This window comes from Ranitomeya imitator, chromosome 2, assembly GCF_032444005.1.
Source record: "Ranitomeya imitator isolate aRanImi1 chromosome 2, aRanImi1.pri, whole genome shotgun sequence".
NCBI classification, from domain to species: domain Eukaryota; kingdom Metazoa; phylum Chordata; class Amphibia; order Anura; family Dendrobatidae; genus Ranitomeya; species Ranitomeya imitator.
In genome coordinates, this window is record NC_091283.1 from 245,083,384 (window position 1) to 245,103,741 (window position 20,358).

General features: G+C 42.4%; 1 long non-coding RNA gene across 1 annotated transcript in view; it reads right to left on the reverse strand.

Moving 5' to 3' along the window:
- Positions 1-411: 411 nt before the first annotated feature.
- LOC138662885 (uncharacterized) overlaps positions 412-20,358 on the reverse strand; it is a 29,759-nt gene continuing 9,812 nt past the window's right edge. The window contains exon 2 of the long non-coding RNA XR_011318085.1: positions 412-1,543. This is a non-coding gene — a long non-coding RNA (uncharacterized lncRNA). The remainder of the gene's footprint in view (positions 1,544-20,358) is intronic.

Below are 20,358 nucleotides of genomic sequence, written 5' to 3' on the forward strand. Positions count from 1 at the left end.
TCTTATATCTCTGCTACAGGTTTCCTGTTCCTGGGGGCGGATGCCATCTCTCACGTGCGGCGCTGTCATGGTTCTGGAAAATCAAATTACCCGTAAGTAATTATCATTTTCTTTGATTTCTAACTATTTGACTTGTAATAAAATAGTTTGACAGCTGTGAGTTGACTTTTCATTTCTATAATTCTTAAGCGCGGGGTGACATTAGTGGAGGGTAACGCAGGTGGATCTGTATCAGGCTGAGTTTACACATTATAATAACATTCCAGAACTGATGATATAAAATGACCATATTTCCAAGGAAAAACTCAATATAATCATAAGATATACATAAAGAAACCAAGAGCTTTTAAATTCCAAAATATAACAAAATATATTTATATGTAAAGAAAATAATCACTAATGTCAAGGAAGTAACCATCAAATACTTTTATTAATGCTACAAAATACAGGCTAGACACAAAAAGAGGTGCATACAATACAATACAAAAAAATTTACTGGATAGGTCTAATGAACGATAGTGCAAACTGGCAGGGGTAGGCAAACCACATAAAGGGAGGCACTCACCAGTATATACGGTATATACCCAGCGACCATGTATTATAAGCTGGGTAACACAATTTTACGTGCATATACAAAAAAGAGTAGCCAGAAATAACTAAAATGAATGGGCAAAACAAACGCCACAGATCACAGGAACCAATGTACTATAATATATGCCATGTGGCAAAATTACCATGTTCCCATGAGTCCAGAGATAAAGTGCAAGTAATGCATATATATCAGAGCATGTCTTACACATGGACGCCGGACACCCACCGCACAGATATCCCAACGCGCGTTTCGCCGCTGCTTCTTCAGGGGAGAATATGTAAATGTGCAAGATTCAAGGTTTAAATATCCCCATGTGAAAGCAGGAACCAATCACCTGCATAGAGTAAGGTTAGCTCCAGCCACGTCTAACGAGCGCATGGGGACGGAGCCCACCCTAGCCAATCATCCCGTCCGGCGTCAGGGAGCGGTGAGTGTTGGGACAAAGTTCCCATGGCAACGTATACACTCACCGCATGTAATAGACGCCTATGTGGAGAAGAGGCGGAGGGGGCATCAGCGCGCATGCGCTACCCGCGGCAGGAAGTAACCAGGCCGCAATGAGTGTAGGGAAAAGAGTTCCCATGACAACGCCTATACCATACTGCACGGCGCCCAAAGAGAGACACATAAAGGGCGGAAATGAAAAAGCGGCCATCTCTAATGTGGGCAGCAGTAGTAGTATAAATGCCAAATAAATAGATATATAAACATAATGATAAGCTATAGAGACATGAATCCCACAACATATAAATATAATACAATATTGTGGTCCATTTAATATAGAGAGATGATAGCACTAATCCAATTGTCCACAGTATACTGCTGGTTTCAATGATGATGCAGATTAAGTATCCAGGTCTCCAAGTCATTCACTGTCCACAGGAGTACCAATCACAATAGGGATATAGCAAGATTGAAAATTGAAGAATCTGGGATCCAGTATAGCGTACACTGATAAAACAAGTGAAAAAACACACAGAGTTAAAATAAAATTAAAAACAAAGACTCCAAGGACAGATGATCAATGGCTATAGTAAAAACACCATGTACAGCCAGGGCAACCCCAGAATAGACACACACGATTACAAGAATGATGAAAAGCTAATGTTTTCATTAAATGTTTTCATTTAATCCCTGTGGGGTTATGGTATCCAACGTGATGATCCAGCGACACTAGCCCAACAAATAGGCTCTCCATGCATGTGATGTGCCTGTCACACAGCCGCGGCACATGCAGCTGCGGCGGCAGACAGCTGATCATCCGGCACGATCCAGGAAGCCGGGTTCCCTATGCAACTAGTCGGCAAGTGCTATAAGCTTGCCGACTAAGGAGGGAGCCGATCATGTTCGCTCAACTCTAGTTGCAACCAAAAGCAGGTGTGCACTGTGCAACGCCATCAGTGGCAAGGTCCAGATAACTACCAATACGTGGACCAGTAACCATGGGCAGAGACGTTACATCTCCCTATCTGCACACTGGATAAATGTGGCAGCTGGGACAGAGGAGGAATGCGTTCTAGCGCATGTCCTACATCTATTGTTGGACATTGCTCTGCCCATGTGGCCTCCTACTCCGCTTACTCCATCACCTAGCAGTAAGACTTGCACCAGCAACTTCAACACAGCCAGGGGGAAAAGACAGTAGGCTGTTCTCAAACTCATCATTTTGGGGGACAAGTTCCATACTGCGCAAGAGCTGTGGACAAGGAATAAACAAGACTGATGAGTGGTTGGTACCGCTGGACCTAAATCCAGACCTGGTGGTGTGCAATAACGGGCCAAATCTGGTAGCAGCTCTAGGCCTAGCTGGTTTGACCACATCCCTTGCCTGGCACATGTGTCAAGTTTAGTGGTGCAGATCTTCCTTAAAAATTACCCATATGTGAGAGGTCGTCTGTGCACGATTATGGCGTTCACACCCTGCAGCTGCTCGACGGTCTGCACTGCAGCGTCACTTCTGCCTTCTCGCTCAGCGCCTCATATGTGACATATCAACAAGGTGGAACTCAAAATTTGAATACGCTGTAGAGGCTGTGCGAGCAGAAGCAATACTGGAGTTTCAGCTGCAGCACGCACGGGCGCGTAGTTCTGTGGACCAACACTTCACCATGTCGTGAACACAACAGGGTGGCACTCAAAGTAGCTCACGGGCATCACTGGAGCATGGCAGGGAGGACATAAACCATACACCTCCCACAGAGGACAGTTTGTCTTTGCCTCTGGGCAGCCTGGCATGAATTATTATTATTTATATAGCATCATTAATTTCATGGTGCTGTACATGAGAAAGGGGTTACATACCGGGTTATAGATATCATTTACAGTGAACAAATTTACAATGACAGACCGGTCCTGTCAAACCAATCTAATCCGTTTTTATGAAGAGGTAAGCTATAGGCTGGACCACGGTGAGTCATTGGACATGGTATATCTCGATTTTTCCAAAGCGTTTGATACCGTGCCGCCCAAGAGGTTGGTGCACAAAATGAGAATTCTTGGTCTGGGGGAAAATGTGTGTAAATGGGTTAGTAACTGGCTTAGTGATAGAAAGCAGAGGGTGGTTATAAATGGTATAGTCTCTAACTGGGTCGCTGTGACCAGTGGGGTACCGCAGGGGTCAGTATTGGGACCTGTTCTCTTCAACATATTCATTAAAGATCTGGTAGAAGGTTTACACAGTAAAATATCAATATTTGCAGATGATACAAAACTATGTAAAGCAGTTAATACAAGAGAAGATAGTATTCTGGATAAGTTGGAAACTTGGGCTGAAAGGTGGCAGATGAAGTTTAACAATGATAAATGTAAGGTTATGCACATGGGAAGAAGGAATCAATATCACCATTACACACTGAACGGGAAACCACTGGGTAAATCTGACAGGGAGAAGGACTTGGGGATCCTAGTTAATGATAAACTTACCTGGAGCAGCCAGTGCCAGGCAGCAGCTGCCAAGGCAAACAGGATCATGGGGTGCATTAAAAGAGGTCTGGATACACATGATGAGAGCATTATACTGCCTCTGTACAAATCCCTAGTTAGACCGCACATGGAGTACTGTGTCCAGTTTTGGTCACTGGTGCTCAGGAAGGATATAATGGAACTAGAGAGAGTACAAAGTAGGGCAACAAAATTAATAAAGGGGATGGGAGAACTACAATACCCAGATAGATTAGCAAAATTAGGATTATTTAGTCTAGAAAAAAGACGACTGAGGGGCGATCTAATAACCATGTATAAGTATATAAGGGGACAATACAAATATCCCGCTGAGGATCTGTTTATACCAAGGAAGGTGACGGGCACAAGGGGGCATTCTTTGCGTCTGGAAGGAGAGAAGGATTTTCCACCAACATAGAAGAGGATTCTTTACTGTTAGGGCAGTGAGAATCTGGAAATGCTTGCCTGAGGAGGTGGTGATGGCGAACTCAGTCGAGGGGTTCAAGAGAGGCCTGGATGTCTTCCTGGAGCAGAACAATATTGTATCATACAATTATTAGGTTCTGTAGAAGGACGTAGATCTGGGGATTTATTATGATGGAATATAGGCTGAACTGGATGGACAAATGTCTTTTTTTCGGCCTCACTAACTATGTTACTATGGTACAGAGGGGAGAGGATCCTGTCCTTGCAGTCTTACATTCTATGGGATAATGAGGAAGAGACAGAAGGTCGGGGGTGCAGCAGCTCTGGCGATGGTGAGGCGGCAGAATGGTTATTGCAGGCTGTAGGCTTTCTTGAAGAGATGGGTTTTCAGGTACCATCTAACGGATCCGAGGGTGGTGGATAATCGGACGTGTTGGGGCACAGAATTCCAGAGGATGGGGGATATTGGGGAGAAATCTTGGAGGCGGTTGTGTGAGGCATGAATAAGTGTGGAGAGTAGGAGGTCTTGGTAGGATCGAAGATTACGTGAGGGAAGATATTGGGAGATTAGTTCAGAGATATAGGGAGGGGACAGGTTGTGGATGGCTTTGTAGATCACTGTGTAGTTTGAACTGGATTCGTTGGGGAATTGGGAGCCAGTGTAGGGATTTGCAGAGGGGAGGAGAGAGGTGGATTAGCCGGGCAGCAGAGTTGAGGACAGACTGGAGTGGTGCAAGAGAGTTAGCGGGGAGGCCACAGAGGAGGATGTTGCAGTAATTGAGGCGGTCGATGATGAGGGCATGCACAAACGTTTTAGTAGATTGAGGGCAGAGGAAGGGACCGATTCTGGCATTATGTTTGAGTTGGAGGCGACAGGAGTTGGCAAGAGTTTGGACGTGCGGTTTGAAGGACAGGGCAGAGTCGAGAGTTACCCCGAGGCAGCGGACTTCAGGTGCAGGAGAGAGCCGTTTACCATAACAGATAGATCAGGTAAGGGGGAAACGCGAGATGGAGGAATGATGATGAGTTTGGTATTGTCTACATTGAGTTTTAGGTGAAGGAGGATATGACTTATCGACACTTCGGGATTCTGGACAGCAGAGAGGTGACATCTGGGCGAGAGAGGTAGATCTGAGTGTCATCAGCATACAGGTGATACTGGAAGCCATGGGACTTTGAGTTGTCCTAGGCCAAGGGTATAGATGGAAAAAAGTAGGGGCCCAGGACAGAGCCCTGAGGGACTCCAACACAGAGAGGGCGGGATGAGCCAATACAGTCTGCTGTGCCTGCGCAACGACTGCAGAGTTGCCCAGATCATACCCCTACTGATTGCAGAAGGGATCCAGCAGGGTGGCCACCCAGTAAAGGCAAAGTACAATTATTACTTCTGTCACTGGAGCGGGATGGCAAAATGTGTGAATACAAGCACATGCTGGTAGGGGCACTACTGACGGCATTCCCACCTGACAGAAGAAACACAAGGCAGAGGAGGAGGAAGTCACCAACGCAGCTGGAGCACCACCTCGGATGGAAGGGTTAGCTTGGCTAAAATGTGAAAAAAAATTCATCAGCATGCCACAGCATCCAGCACCACCATCTGATACGGTCTATACAACCAGGTGCCAGCATTATAACAACATGGTGGAAGAGTCCATGTCCACAAGTCTGCATGTGCTAAGTGATGGGTCTGCCCATTTAACTTCTTGGTATCCAAACTGGACACATGGCCTAGGCTTGTACTTTTTGACTTGGAAGTGCTGGCATGCCCCGTGGCAAGTGTAATGTTGGAACGTGTGTTTATCAAAGCAGGGGATATAATCACACATAGGCGCATCCACCTGTCCAAAGCCAACGTGGGAACTCTCGCATTCATTAAAAGAAACCAGGAGTGGAGTCCACAGGACTTGTCTGTACCTTTGGCTGACCAGACAAATGTACCATCTGCACCCAGACATTGTTATATTCTATTTGCCATTTGTTTTATTTTGGAGCCTTACCAAAAAGGAAGAGAAGTAAAATCCACAAAAATAATGTTGGATACCATCAGGCCAGCCTCTTCCACCTACACTGCAATGTCCACCTATTGCTGATCCACCTACACCACCTCCTCCTCCACTAGGACACCTGACTACTGTATCTACGTTGTTCTTTTTTATTTTATACTATGTTCTTTTAAGTGCTGTCCCTAAAAAAAAAAAAAATATAAGAACCCCCCCCCCCCCAAAAAAAAAAAAAAAAAAAACTGTTGGATACCTCGTCCCCTGCCTCTTCCACCTTCATCGCCACATTCGCCTCAAGCTCATCCACCTACTACACCTCCTCCTACATTTGGACCTACGCCTCTTTTTTCAAAATTATTATTGCTTTTTATTCTCTGTTATTTTAAGTGATCTTACTATCCACATTTGTTTTCAGGGCTATTGTCCTGCTTACCCCCTTTTTGTTCCATTTTTCACCTTTACCTCTTACTACCCCCATTTTACAGCACGAAAGTTCGAGACCACATTGGCTGTGAGCTGGTCTCATTATGCTGGGAAGGGTCCAATAAACATTTACCTTTACAGCCTATTAATCAGTGAACAGCTGTCTGCTTTTTCTTTGCTGGTTATTAAAAAATGGGTGGACTCACCCAAATAATTAATTGGGGTCCCCACAATTTTTAATAACCAGCTAAGGCAAAACAGACAGCTAAGGGCTGATATTAAAAAGCTGTGAAGGTCCATGGATATTGGCCCCTACCAACACTAATAAGACTAGTCCTCAGCCGCACGAGAAATGGAGCATCTATTACAAGCGCTAATTCTTGAGCATCGACTCGGCTCTTCCTGATTGCTTTTGTGCAGTGGCAATTGGGGTAATATATACAGGTCTGGCAAAAATTAAGAAACCACAACATCAAAACCCGTTCATGGGCAGCCCATTCTCCAGACCTGAACCCCATTGGAAGCCTCTGGAATGTAATCAAGAGGATGATGGATAGTCACAAGCCATCAAGCAAAGAAGAACTGCTTACATCTTTGCGCCAGAAGCAGTATAAAAGACAGGTGGAAATCATGTCAAGATGCATGAAAGCTGTGATTAAAAATCATGGTTATTCCACAAAATATTAATTTCTGAATAGTGATGGGCGAGCACTAAAATGCTCGGGTGCTCGTTGCTTGGGTCGAGCAGATTGGAATACTCGGGTACTCGGCCAGAACAACGAACCCAAGGTAAGTCTATGGGAGACCCGAGTATTTTTACCGCGATCCCCCGGGGGTCCTTTTAAGGTCTAAAAACATCTGAATATGATGGAGACACTGCTGAAATGACACAGGAACATCATGGGGATCACCCCTGGAAGCATTCCTGACTCCTAGTTCACAGCTTTAATCATTTTTTCCAAGATTCATGCCATTTTTTCCAGTGCCACAAAAGACACATTAAAGCAAAACCAAAACGGGTTTTGCTGGGAAATATGTCAAGGTACATCCTTTGTAGGTTAATGACTTGCCTGTAAGGCCAAATATTTAACCCCAGACCGAAAATTTCCTCTCCCTCTTAGGCTTAGTTCAGACAGCGTTTTTTTTTTTTGAACAGCGTTTCAACTTTAACATTGCTTTCAACCACTACAAATGCATTCACTGGGAAATGTCATTGTAACATGTAACCCCCCTAGCTGGCCATGTGGTGTGTGACACATGCGCAGACCCATCTTGTTTCATTTACAAAGGAGGGTCTCTTAAAGTCACAGAGCCTATTTTTACTGGTGCATCAGGTGGCATTAATTTTCTTAAAGGGCCATTATGAAACAGTGGGCCAGCTAAGATGTTGTAGCCTATGCTGTGAGTGGATGGGCTGCCAAGAATTACGACGCACCACAATACCCCTGTCATAAGATGTCCAGGGGGGACTCCTGAAAAAGTGTGCATTGAATTCAAGGCCTGCCCTTCTACCAATTCATATGCACCCCAATAAGCCTTTGAACCCACATAGTTGATGGGCCCATGAAAATCCACTTCACAATATGCATGTTTTACTCTGTACACCTTTGTTTTACACATTGGTGACAAGGCCAGCCTTGCTGCATAGTCATATGCACCCCATTAGGCCTTGGAACCCACATACTGGATGTGCCCATGAAAATCCACTCGTATTTTTTATGGTATGATGGTTCCCTCTTTGCAGAATTATTTACAGGAGAATTTGGCAATTGTGTTTGCCATGTTTTTAACACTAAGGTTCAGATACGGCTTTAAAAAAGTCTAATCCTTGCAATACCAAGCAATTTCATTGCAAACTACAAAATTCAAGGAATATTAAGATTGAATAGTGTGAGTGCGTACATTTTTGTATATGTTAACAATAACATACAAAGGTTAATAATTACATATAAGGATTACATAAATATTCTGATTACGTATATATGAAGATTAACTTCATACAGTCTAATTAGATCATCACCAAGAGGCTTTTAAATATCATCCGTCTGTAATATCCGAGAAGCAACACCAAGACAGAGAACCCCTGGTAGATTACCTACACTGCATGGGCATCCCCAATTATGCAGATATCAGCACACTGTACATGTACAGGTACCCCAGTTTTGGCATCTGTCTTAGTCATGTTTCTCTGGTCTTATAGAGTGATTTACACTATGTAGTAACTCTACTTTCACCCAGACCTTCAAGTGGCCAGCTTTCAAGGTTATATGAAACTGAGATATCAGGGAGTCATCAGATGAGGGGCCGTAAACCACTAGAAAATAAAAGCCACAAGGATTTAGATCAAACCACCACAGGCAGAGTTTCAGTAAACCTTAGGCCGGCGTCACCCTAACATAGTAACCTAGTTATTAAGGTTGAAGGAAGACTTTACGTCCATCTAGTTCAACGCATAGCCTAACCTAACATGCCCTAACATGTTGATCCAGAGGAAGGCAAAAAAAACCCATGTGGCAAATAGTAAGCTCCACTTTGGGGAAAAAAATTCCTTCCCGACTCCACATACGGCAATCAGACTAGTTCCCTGGATCAACGCCATATCAAGGAATCTAGTATATATAGCCTGTAACATTATACTTTTCAAGAAAGGTATCCAATCCCCCCTTAAATGTAAGTAATGAATCACTCATTACAACATCATACGGCAGAGAGTTCCATAGTCTCACTGCTCTTACAGTAAAGAATCCGCGTCTGTTATTATGCTTAAACCTTCTTTCCTCCAGACGTAGAGGATGCTCCCTTGTCCCTGTCTCAGGTCTATGATTAAAAAGATCATCAGAAAGGTCTTTGTACTGTCCCCTCATATATTTATACATTAACATAAGATCACCCCTTAGTCTTCGTTTTTTCCAAACTAAATAGCCCCAAGTGTAATAACCTATCTTGGTATTGCAGACCCCCGAGTCCTCTAATAACCTTGGTCGCTCTTCTCTGCACCCGCTCTAGTTCAGCTATGTCTTTCTTATACACTGGAGACCAGAACTGTGCACAGTATTCTAAGTGTGGTCAAACTAGTGACTTGTATAGAGGTAAAATTATATTCTCATGAGCATCAGAGAAACAGCCCCAAAGCATGATGTTTCCACCACCATGCTTTACAGTAGGTATGGTGTTTGATGGATGCAACTCAGTATTCTTTTTCCTCCAAACACGACAAGTTGTGTTTCTACCAAACAGTTCCAGTTTGGTTTCATCAGACCATAGGACATTCTCCCAAAACTCCTCTGGATCATCCAAATGCTCTCTAGCAAACTTCAGACGGGTCCGGACATGTACTGGCTTAAGCAGTGGGACACGTCTGGCACTGCAGGATCTGAGTCCATGGTGGCGTAGTGTGTTACTTATGGTAGGCCTTGTTACATTGGTCCCAGCTCTCTGCAGTTCATTCACTAGGTCCCCCCGCGTGGTTCTGGGATTTTTGCTCACTGTTCTTGTGATCATTCTGACCCCACGGGGTGGGATTTTGCGTGGAGCCCCAGATCGAGGGAGATTATCAGTGGTCTTGTATGTCTTCCATTTTCTAATTATTGCTCCCACTGTTGATTTCTTCACTCCAAGCTGGTTGGCTATTGCAGATTCAGTCTTCCCAGCCTAGTGCAGGGCTACAATTTTGTTTCTGGTGTCCTTTGACAGCTCTTTGGTCTTCACCGTAGTGGAGTTTGGAGTCAGACTGTTTGAGGGTGTGCACAGGTGTCTTTTTATACTGATAACAAGTTTAAACAGGTGCCATTACTACAGGTAATGAGTGGAGGAAAGAGGTGACTCTTTAAGAAGAAGTTACAGGTCTACCACCCTACCCGTGCCCTCCGCTCCGCTGATGACCTCAGGTTAGCATCCTCAATAATCAGAACCTCCCACTCCCGTCTCCAAGACTTTACACGTGCTGCGCCGATTCTTTGGAATGCACTACCTAGGATAATACGATTAATCCCCAATCCCCACAGTTTTAAGCGTGCCCTAAAAACTCATTTGTTCAGACTGGCCTACCGCCTCAATGCATTAACCTAACGATCCCTGTGTGGCCTATATTAAAAAAAAAAAAAAAAAAATAATTAACTGGTTCATGCAGCTTTACATGAACACCCAAGCCTTACACTATGGCTGGTCCGAATAACTATAGCAATTGTTACCATCCACCTCTCGTGTCTCCCCTTTTCCTCATAGTTTGTAAGCTTACGAGCAGGGCCCTCACTCCTCTTGGTATCTGTTTTGAACTGTATTTCTGTTATGCTGTAATGTCTATTGTATGTACAAGTCCCCTCTATAATTTGTAAAGCGCTGCGGAATATGTTGGCGCTATATAAATAAAAATTATTATTATTATTATTATTATTATTACAGGTCTGTGAGAGCCAGAAATCTTGATTGTTTGTTTCTGACCAAATACTTATTTTCCACCATAAAATGCAAATAAAATGTTAAAAAAACAGACAATGTGATTTTCTGGATTTTTTTTTCTCAGTTTGTCTCCCATAGTTGAGGTCTACCTATGATGTAAATTACAGACGCCTCTCGTCTTTTTAAGTGGTGGAACTTGCACTATTGCTGACTGACTAAATACTTTTTTGCCCCACTGTATATCAGTGAGACACATATATACAGTTATATGAAAAAGTTTGGGCACCCCTCTTAATCTTAAGCTTACTGTTTTATAAAAATTGTTTTTTGGCAACAGCTATTTCAGTTTCATATATCTAATAACTGTTGGACACAGTAATGTTTCTGCCTTGAAATGTGGTTTATTGTACTAACAGAAAATGTGCAATCTGCATTCAAACAAAATTTGACAGGTGCATAAGTATGGACACCCTTATCATTTTCTTTTTTTAAATACTCCTACCTACTTTTTACTGACTTCCTTAAGCATTTTGTTTTTGTTTTCTAACCTCATTGAGCCTTGAACTTCATAGCCAGTTGTATGCAATCATGAGAAAAGCTACTTAAAGTGGCCACTTGCAAGTTGTTCTCCTTTTTGAATCTCCTCTGAAGAGTGGCATCATGGGCTCCTCAAAACAACTGTCTAATGATCTGAAAACAAAGATTATTCAACATAGTTGTTCAGGGGAAGGATACAAAAAGCTGTCTCAGAGATTTAACCTGTCAATTTCCACTGTGAGGAACATAGTAAGGAAATGGAAGAACACAGGTACAGTTCTTGTTAAGGCCAGAAGTGGCAGGCCAAGAAAAACATCAGAAAGGCAGAGAAGAAGAATGGTGAGATCAGTCAAGGACAATCCTCAGACCACCTCCAGAGAGCTGCAGCATCAACTTGCTGCAGATGCTGTCACTGTGCATTGGTCAACTATACAATGCACTTTGCACAAGAAGAAGCTGTATGGGAGAGTGATGCGAAAGAAGCCGTTTCTGCAAGCACGCCACAAACAGTCGGCTGAAGTATGCAAAAGCACATTTGGAGAAGCCAATTTCTTTTTGGAAGAAGGTCCTGTGGACTGATGAAACCAAGATTGAATTGTTTGGTCATACAAAAAGGCGTTATGCATGGCGGCCAAAAAACACAGCATTCCAAGAAAAACACTTGCTACCCACAGTAAAATTTGGTGGAGGTTCCATCATGCTTTGGGGCTGTGGCCAATGCCGACACCGGGAATCCTGTTAAAGTTGAGGGACGCATGGATTCCTCTCAGTATCAGCAGATTCTTGACAATAATGTTCATGAATCAGTGACAAAGTTGAAGTTACGCAGGGGATGGATCTTTCAGCAAGACAATGATCCAAAACACCGCTCCAAATCTACTCAGGCATTCATGCAGAGGAACAATTACACTGTTCTGGAATGGCCATCCCAGTCCCCAGACCTGAATATCATTGAACATCTGTGGGATCATTTGAAGAGAGCTGTCCATGCTCGGCGACCATCAAACTTAACTGAACTGGAATTGTTTTGTAAAGAGGAAAGGTCAAAAAATACCTTCATCCGGGATCCAGGAACTCATTAAAAGCTACAGGAAGCGACTAGAGGCTGTTATTTTTGCAAAAGGAGGATCTACTAAATATTAATGTCACTTTTCTGCTGAGGTGCTCATACTTATGCACCTGTCAAATTTTGTTTGAATGCAGATTGCACATTTTCTGTTAGCGCAATAAACCTCATTTCAAGGCAGAAACATTACTGTGTCCAACAGTTATTAGATATATGAAACTGAAATAGCTGTTGCAATTTTTATAAAACATTAAGCTTAAGATTAATAGGGGTGCCCAAACTTTTTCATATAACTGTATAACATCATTGCTTTATGCTCTTTTCTGTGATATATTTGTAAGGTGATTTGGCAGTTGCATTGTCTAGGAATGGGGGTGTTACGTGTATATACTACATGGTTTTCATTGTTTTTATATGTTTTTTTGTGGTGTTAATAAAAGTTTGTGATTTTTTACTTTATGTGGTTGTGCAGGCTCTTGCTAGTCCAATCTTTTCTTCTTTTGGTTATGTATGTATATGGACCAGGCATTATACTATATACTATTTATGACTTGGAATTAACCAGAGTGCACCCTTCTTTGTAATATAAAATATATTGTTTAGCACAGTGCGCTTTATTTGTGGCTGGTGGTATTATCATTAGTGTACGCAATATACTTTGAAGCCACTGAGTACTCATGTGAAATTGACTCTTTAGATTCATCTGCGTCTGTCACATTGTAATCATATTGCGGTTTCTTTGCCCTGTTAAATATCATGTATATTAGGACTTGTGATAGACTTCATACTGGCACTATGCACTTTACCATGTGGAATTAGTTTATCAGCAGCTACCTATGTACATTATCGCCATCACATATAGCTTCCTGATCGTCTTTGACAGTTAATCTTATATCCTCCTGGGAATATACCCATGGGAGATCTGTAGGCTTAGATAAGCCACCTTGGACAAAAGGAATTTACATAGTGGGGCATCATATGTATTTATAGGAGCCCTTAGTATATATGTGTTCAGCCCAATGGGTGGTAACTCATGGTGATACTTAGTATACATAAGGGGTGTACTACCCAGTTGGGCGGCTATATTGTGCACTAGTATCTTCATTTTTTAACCTATTTGTATTTTTTTATTAAAATTGTTTCCAATAAAGTGTTTTTATAATTTTATACTGGCATTTGCTTCCGTTTTTTTTTCGGATTGGTTTGTGAATAAGATAATCCCTTTGGTAATAGACATAACTGTGAAGTACTTAGTGATTTTGACGAGATATTCATTGCCAAATTTGAGTTATTACCTGTGACCTGGTGTTCATTGTATGTCGATTGGTTTCTAAAGCATTGCCTCCCTCCTTGTATCTTTCTTTGGTTGTATCTCCTGCTGGAGCCTAAAAAGATCTACCTGGACCAGCACATTCATTGTATGAACTAGAAGCTGAGGAGCCATCAGTGAACCTATCATTTCGATAACCGATGTAGGAGGAGAAAGTGGGGTTTTGCCATCTATAAACTCTTTTTTGCAAATAGTCTTGTGTGTCACAAATTTTTTTTTGACGTTTACATTTTTCAGTTTCTTGTTTAAAAATGTCCAAATTCTCTTCAGTGCGGGATTTCATGGAGTCAAATTCATCCTTAACCCCTTTACCCCCAAGGGTGGTTTGCACGTTATGGACCGGGCCAATTTTTACAATTCTGACCACTGTCCCTTTATGAGGTTATAACTCTGGAACGCTTCAACTGATCCCGGTGATTCTGACATTGTTTTCTCGTGACATATTGTACTTCATGATAGTGGTAAAATTTCTTTAATATTACCCGCGTTTATTTGTGAAAAAAACGGAAATATGGCGAAAATTTTGAAAATTTCGCAATTTTCCAACTTTGAATTTGTATGCAATTAAATCACAGACATATGTCACACAAAATACTTAATAAGTAACATTTCTCACATGTCTACTTTACATCAGCACAATTTTGGAACCAAAATTTTTATTTGTTAGGGAGTTATAAGGGTTAAAAGTTGACCAGCAATTTCTCGTTTTTACAACACCATTTTTTTTTAGGGACCACGTCTCATTTGAAGTCATTTTGAGCGGTCTATATGATAGAAAATACCCAAGTGTGACACCATTCTAAAAACTGCACCCCTCAAGGTTCTCAAAACCACATTCAAGAAGTTTATCAACCCTTCAGGTGTTTCACAGGAATTTTTGGAATGTTTAAATAAAAATTAACATTTAACTTTTTTTCACAAAAAATTTACTTCAGCTCCAATTTGTTTTATTTTACCAAGGGTTACAGGAGAAAATGGACCCCAAACCTTGTTGTACAATTTGTCCTGAGTACGCCGATACCCCATAAGTGGAGGTAAACCACTGTTTGGGCGCATGACAGAGCTTGGAAGCGAAGGAGCGCCATTTGACTTCTCAATGCAAAATTGACTGGAATTGAGATGGGACGCCATGTTGCGTTTGGAGAGCCACTGATGTGCCTAAACATTGAAACCCACCACAAGTGACACCATTTTGGAAAGTAGACCCCCTAAGGAACTTATCTAGACGTGTGGTGAGCACTTTGACCCACCAAGTGCTTCACAGAAGTTTATAATGCAGAACCGTAAAAATAAAAAATCATTTTTTTTTCACAAAAATTATCTTTTCGCCCCCAATTTTTTATTTTCCCAATGGTAAGAGAAGAAATTGGAGCCAAAAAGTTGTTGTACAATTTGTCCTCAGTACGCTGATACCCCATTTGTGGGGGTAAACCACTGTTTGGGCGCATGGGAGAGCTCGGAAGGGAAGGAGCGCCGTTTGACTTTTCAATGCAAAATTCACAGGAATTGAGATGAGACGCCATGTTGCGTTTGGAGAGCCACTGATGTGCCTAAACATTGAAACCCCCCACAAGTGACACCATTTTGGAAAGTAGACCTCCTAAGGAACTTATCTAGATGTGTGGTGAGCACTTTGACCCACCAAGAGCTTCACAGAAGTTTATAATGCAGAGCCGTAAAAATAAAAAAAAAATTTTCCCACAAAAATTATTTTTTAGTCCCCAGTTTTGTATTTTCCCGAGGGTAACAGGAGAAATTGGACCCCAAAAGTTGTTGTGCACTTTGTCCTGAGTGCGCTGATACCCCATATGTGGGGGGAACCACCGTTTGGGCGCATGGGAGGGCTCGGAAGAGAAGGAGCGCCATTTGGAATGCAGACTTAGATGGAATGGTCTGCAGGCGTCACATTGCGTTTGCAGAGCCCCTAATGTACCTAAACAGTAGAAACCCCCACAAGTGACACCATTTTGGAAACTAGACCCCCTAAGGAACTTATCTAGATGTGTTGTGAGAGCTTTGAACCCCCAAGTGTTTCACTACAGTTTATAACGCAGAGCCGTGAAAATAAAAAATCTTTTTTTTCCCACAAAAATTATTTTTTAGCCCCCAGTTTTGTATTTTACCAAGGGTAACAGGAGAAATTGGACCCAAAAAGTTGTTGTCCAATTTGTCCTGAGTACGCTGATACCCCATATGTTGGGGTAAACTCCTGTTTGGACACACGGGAGAGCTCGGAAGGGAAGAAGCACTGTTTTACTTTTTCAACGCAGAATTGGCTGGAATTGAGATCGGACGCCATGTCGCGTTTGGAGAGCCCCTGATGTGTCTAAACAGTGTAAACCTCCCAATTATAACTGAAACCCTAATCCAAACACACCCCTAACCCTAATCCCAACGGTAACCCTAACCACACCTCTAACCCAGACACACCCCTAACCCTAATCCCAACCCTATTCCCAACCGCAAATTTAATCCAAACCCTACCCCTAAGTTTAGCCCCAACCCTAACTGTAGCCTTAACCCTAACCCTAGCCCTAACCCTAATGGGAAAATGGAAATAAATACATTTTTATTTTTTTTATTTTTCTCTAACTAAAGGGGTGATGAAGGGGGGTTTGATTTACTTTTATAGCGGGTTTTTTAGCGGATTTTTATGATTGGCAGCCGTCACACACTGAAAGACGCTTTTTATTGCAAAAAATATTTTTTGCGTTACCACATTTTGAGAGCTATAATTTTTCCATATTTTGGTCCACAGAGTCATCTGAGGTCTTGTTTTTTGCGGGACGAGTTGACGTTTTTATTGGTAACATTTTCGGGCACGTGACATTTTTTGATCGCTTTTCATTCCGATTTTTGTGAGGCAGAATTACCAAAAACCAGGTATTCATGACTTTCTTTTGGGGAAGGCGTTTATACCGTTCCGCGTTTGGTAAAATTGATAATGCAGTTTTATTCTTCGGATCAGTACGATTACAGCGATACCTCATTTATATCATTTTTTTTATGTTTTGGCGCTTTTATACGATAAAAACTATTTTATAGAAAAAATAATTATTTTTGCATCGCTTTATTCTCAGGACTATAACTTTCTTATTTTTTCGATGATGATGCTGTATCGCGGCTCGTTTTTTGCGGGACAAGATGACGCTTTCAGCAGTACCATGGATATTTATATCCGTCTTTTTGATCGCGTGTTATTCCACTTTTTGTTCGGCGGTATGATAATAAAGCGTTGTTTTTTGTCTCGTTTTTTTTTTTCTTATGGTGTTTACTGAAGGGGTTAACTAGTGGGACAGTTTTATAGGCGGGTCGTTACGGACGCGGCGATACTAAATATGTGTACTTTTATTGTTTTTTTTTTATTTAGATAAAGAAATGTATTTATGGGAATAATAATTTTTTTTTTTTTTTCATTATTTAGGATTTTTTTTTTTTACACATTTGTAATTTTTTTTTAAACTTCTTTACTTTGTCCCGGGGGGGGGGGGGAGGACAATACAGATCGGTGATCTGCCAGTTTGCACAGCACTCTGACGGATCACCGATCTGTCTGAGAGCAGTGCCTGCTCTGAGCAGGCACTTGGTAAGCCACCTCCCTCCCTGCAGGACCCGGATCCGCGGCCATTTTGGATCCGGGACTTGCTGCAGGAAGGAGGTGGGAGACCTCCGGAGCAACGCGATCACATCGCGTTGCTGCGGGGGTCTCAGGGAAGCCCGCAGGGAGCCCCCTCCCTGCGCGATGCTTCCCTGCACCGCCGGCACACCGCGATCATGTTTGATCGCGGTGTGCCGGGGGTTAATGTGCCGGGGGCGGTCCGTGACCGCTCCTGGCACATAGTGCCGGATGTCAGCTGCGATAAGCAGCTGACACTCGGCCGCGATCCCCCCGTGAGCGCGGCCGATCGCCTATGACGTACTATTCCGTCCTTGGGAAGTAAAGCCCACCCCACATGGACTGAATAGTACGTCTAATGGCAGAAAGGGGTTAAAGTGTCTTCAATTGTGCTTCAATATTGGAGATCTTTTCTTGACCATTTTTGATTTCTTATTGAGATATTCCAGAGTTAATGTCATTATTTCTAGTGAATATTTATTTAACACCTAAATCAGTGTTATCCTGAAACAAGGTAGGACGTAGTGATACTCGGAGGCCTCTTGGAATCCGTTGTGTTCTAATATATTCAGCAATCGTTGCACTGTGAAGCTCCAGGCCTAGAAGAGGACGAGATTCTCTTTCCAGATCACGTGATTTAAGTTCACTGCTGGAAATTTGTAAAAATCCACTAAATTCGGTAACTTGTGAGACAATATTGGCCACATCTGTCTCATTATAAGAAAAGCTGATTGCAGACATCTCTTGGTACGTTAATCAGTGAAAAAAACAAGTGCTCGTGTATATGGTAAAAATATATTCAATCACAAAACACGTCACAACGTTCTAAAATTTGGGTGCACAGAAGAAGGATACCAATCCTAGTAATAAATATGAAGAAAAATCTGGCACTCCTTAATGCATCAAAATGAAAGATATTTATTGAACATATGATAGTCCCAATAATACAATAATGTACAACTTTGGTAATTTAGTTATTGTATAGCATTGTGAGCTATTCAGTGTCATCAGGTCTTCATTCATTATAATATTTAGCCACGATGTTCTATTTCTGTATTAACTGTTACCAAATATCAGTGACGTGTTATAACTGATTGTAGATTCATTTTTGTTTTGTTTAATGTTATGTATCCCAGTCTGAAGAAGGTCCAATTTTGGACAGAAACGTTGCATAATTACAGATTACACAGTTACAGATTTTTCTCCTAATTTAGAGTGGCATTAGTTGTATCTGTATAAATAGGTATAAAGTGAACCCGGCATTGTCAGGGTGACGCTGTTACACCGAGTAAAATGATTCCTGGGTTGGAGAAATCCATCTTGTGTTTCTTTCTTTAATCTGTGTTTGAAGTTAATGAGATGCTTCATGCCAGACAAAGAGAAGTTCCTGATTCTGGGCCCCCTGCCGTCTGTGGCAGAGGGTGGTCTATGTCGGCATAGTAATAAATTGTGTTATTTCCAGCTTTACAGAAGGACGATACCATAGAAATGAGAAGAATAATAGGCCTCAGTTACCACAACTGTCTACAAGGAATACTGTTGCTCACAGCAACCAATCACAGCTCAGCTTTCATCTTCTAAACAGCTCTGGTGAAATGAAAGATGCTTAGTGATTGGTTGCTGTGGTCAACACTGGCAGTGTAAGCTGTTGTGGTCAAGAAGATGTGCCTATGAAATAGATATATTAGATATTATATATATTAGATTAGATATTTATTCTATATATGTATAATAATAATCTTTATTTTTATATAGCGCTAACATATTCCGCAGCACACATTATCATCACTGTCCCCGATTGGGCTCACAATCTAGAATTCCTATCAGTATGTCTTTGGAATGTGGGAGGAAACCGGAGTGCCCGGAGGAAACCCACGCAAACACGGAGAGAACATACAAACTCTTTGCAGATGTCCTGGGTGGGATTAGAACCCAGGACCCCAGCGCTGCAATGCTAACCACTGCTCCACCGTGCTGCCCTGTGTATAAATACACTGTGCAAATGGAATAGACAACAGATGGAAATTATTGGCAATTATCAAGACATCCTCAATAAAGGAGTGGTTCTGCAGGTGGGGACCACAGACCACATCTCAGTACCAATGCTTTCTGGCTAATGTTTTGGTCACTTTTGAATGTTGGTTGTGCTTTCACACTTGTAGCATGAGACAGGCCTGTACACCAGGAGACATGGAGGGGGCCGTAGGACGGCAAAAACCCAGCAGCAGGACCGCTACTTTCAGCAAGGAGGAACAGGAGGAGCACTGCCAGAGCCCTGCAAAATGACCTCCAGCAGGCCACAAATGTGCATGTATCTGCACAAACGGTTAGAAACCGACTCCATGAGGATGGTCTGAGGGCCCGACGTCCACAGATGGGGTTGTACTCACAGCCCAAAACCGTGCAGGAAGCTTGGCATTTGCCACAGAACACCATGATTGGCAAATTCGCCACTGGCGCCCTGTGCTCTTCACAAATGAAAGCTGGTTCACACCGAGCACACGTGACAGATATGAGAGTCTGGAGATGCCGTGGAGAGTGATCTGCCTGCAATATCCTTCAGCATGACCGTTTTGGCAGTGGGTCAGTAATGGTGTGGGGTGGCATTTCTTTGGATGGCCGCACAGCCCTCCATGTGCTCACCAGAGTTAGCCTGTCTGGCATTAGGTACCGAGATGAGATCCTCAGACCCCTTGTGAGACCATATGCTGGTGCGGTGGCCCTTGGTTCCGCCTAATGCATGACAATGCCAGACCTCATGTGGCTGGAGTGTGTCAGCAGTTCCTGTAAGATGAAGGCATTGAAGCTATGGACTGGCCCGCCCGTTCCCCAGACCTGAATCCGATTGAACACATCTGCTTTTGAGCATCATTCCGACTCCTGAACTCCATGGCATATTAGTTGTGATCTACATTGATCATTTTTAGGTTGTACTGTTCTCAACACATTCCACTATATTATGAATAAAGATTTACAACTGGAATATTTCATTCAGTGATATCTAGGATGTGCGATTTTAGTGTTCCCTTT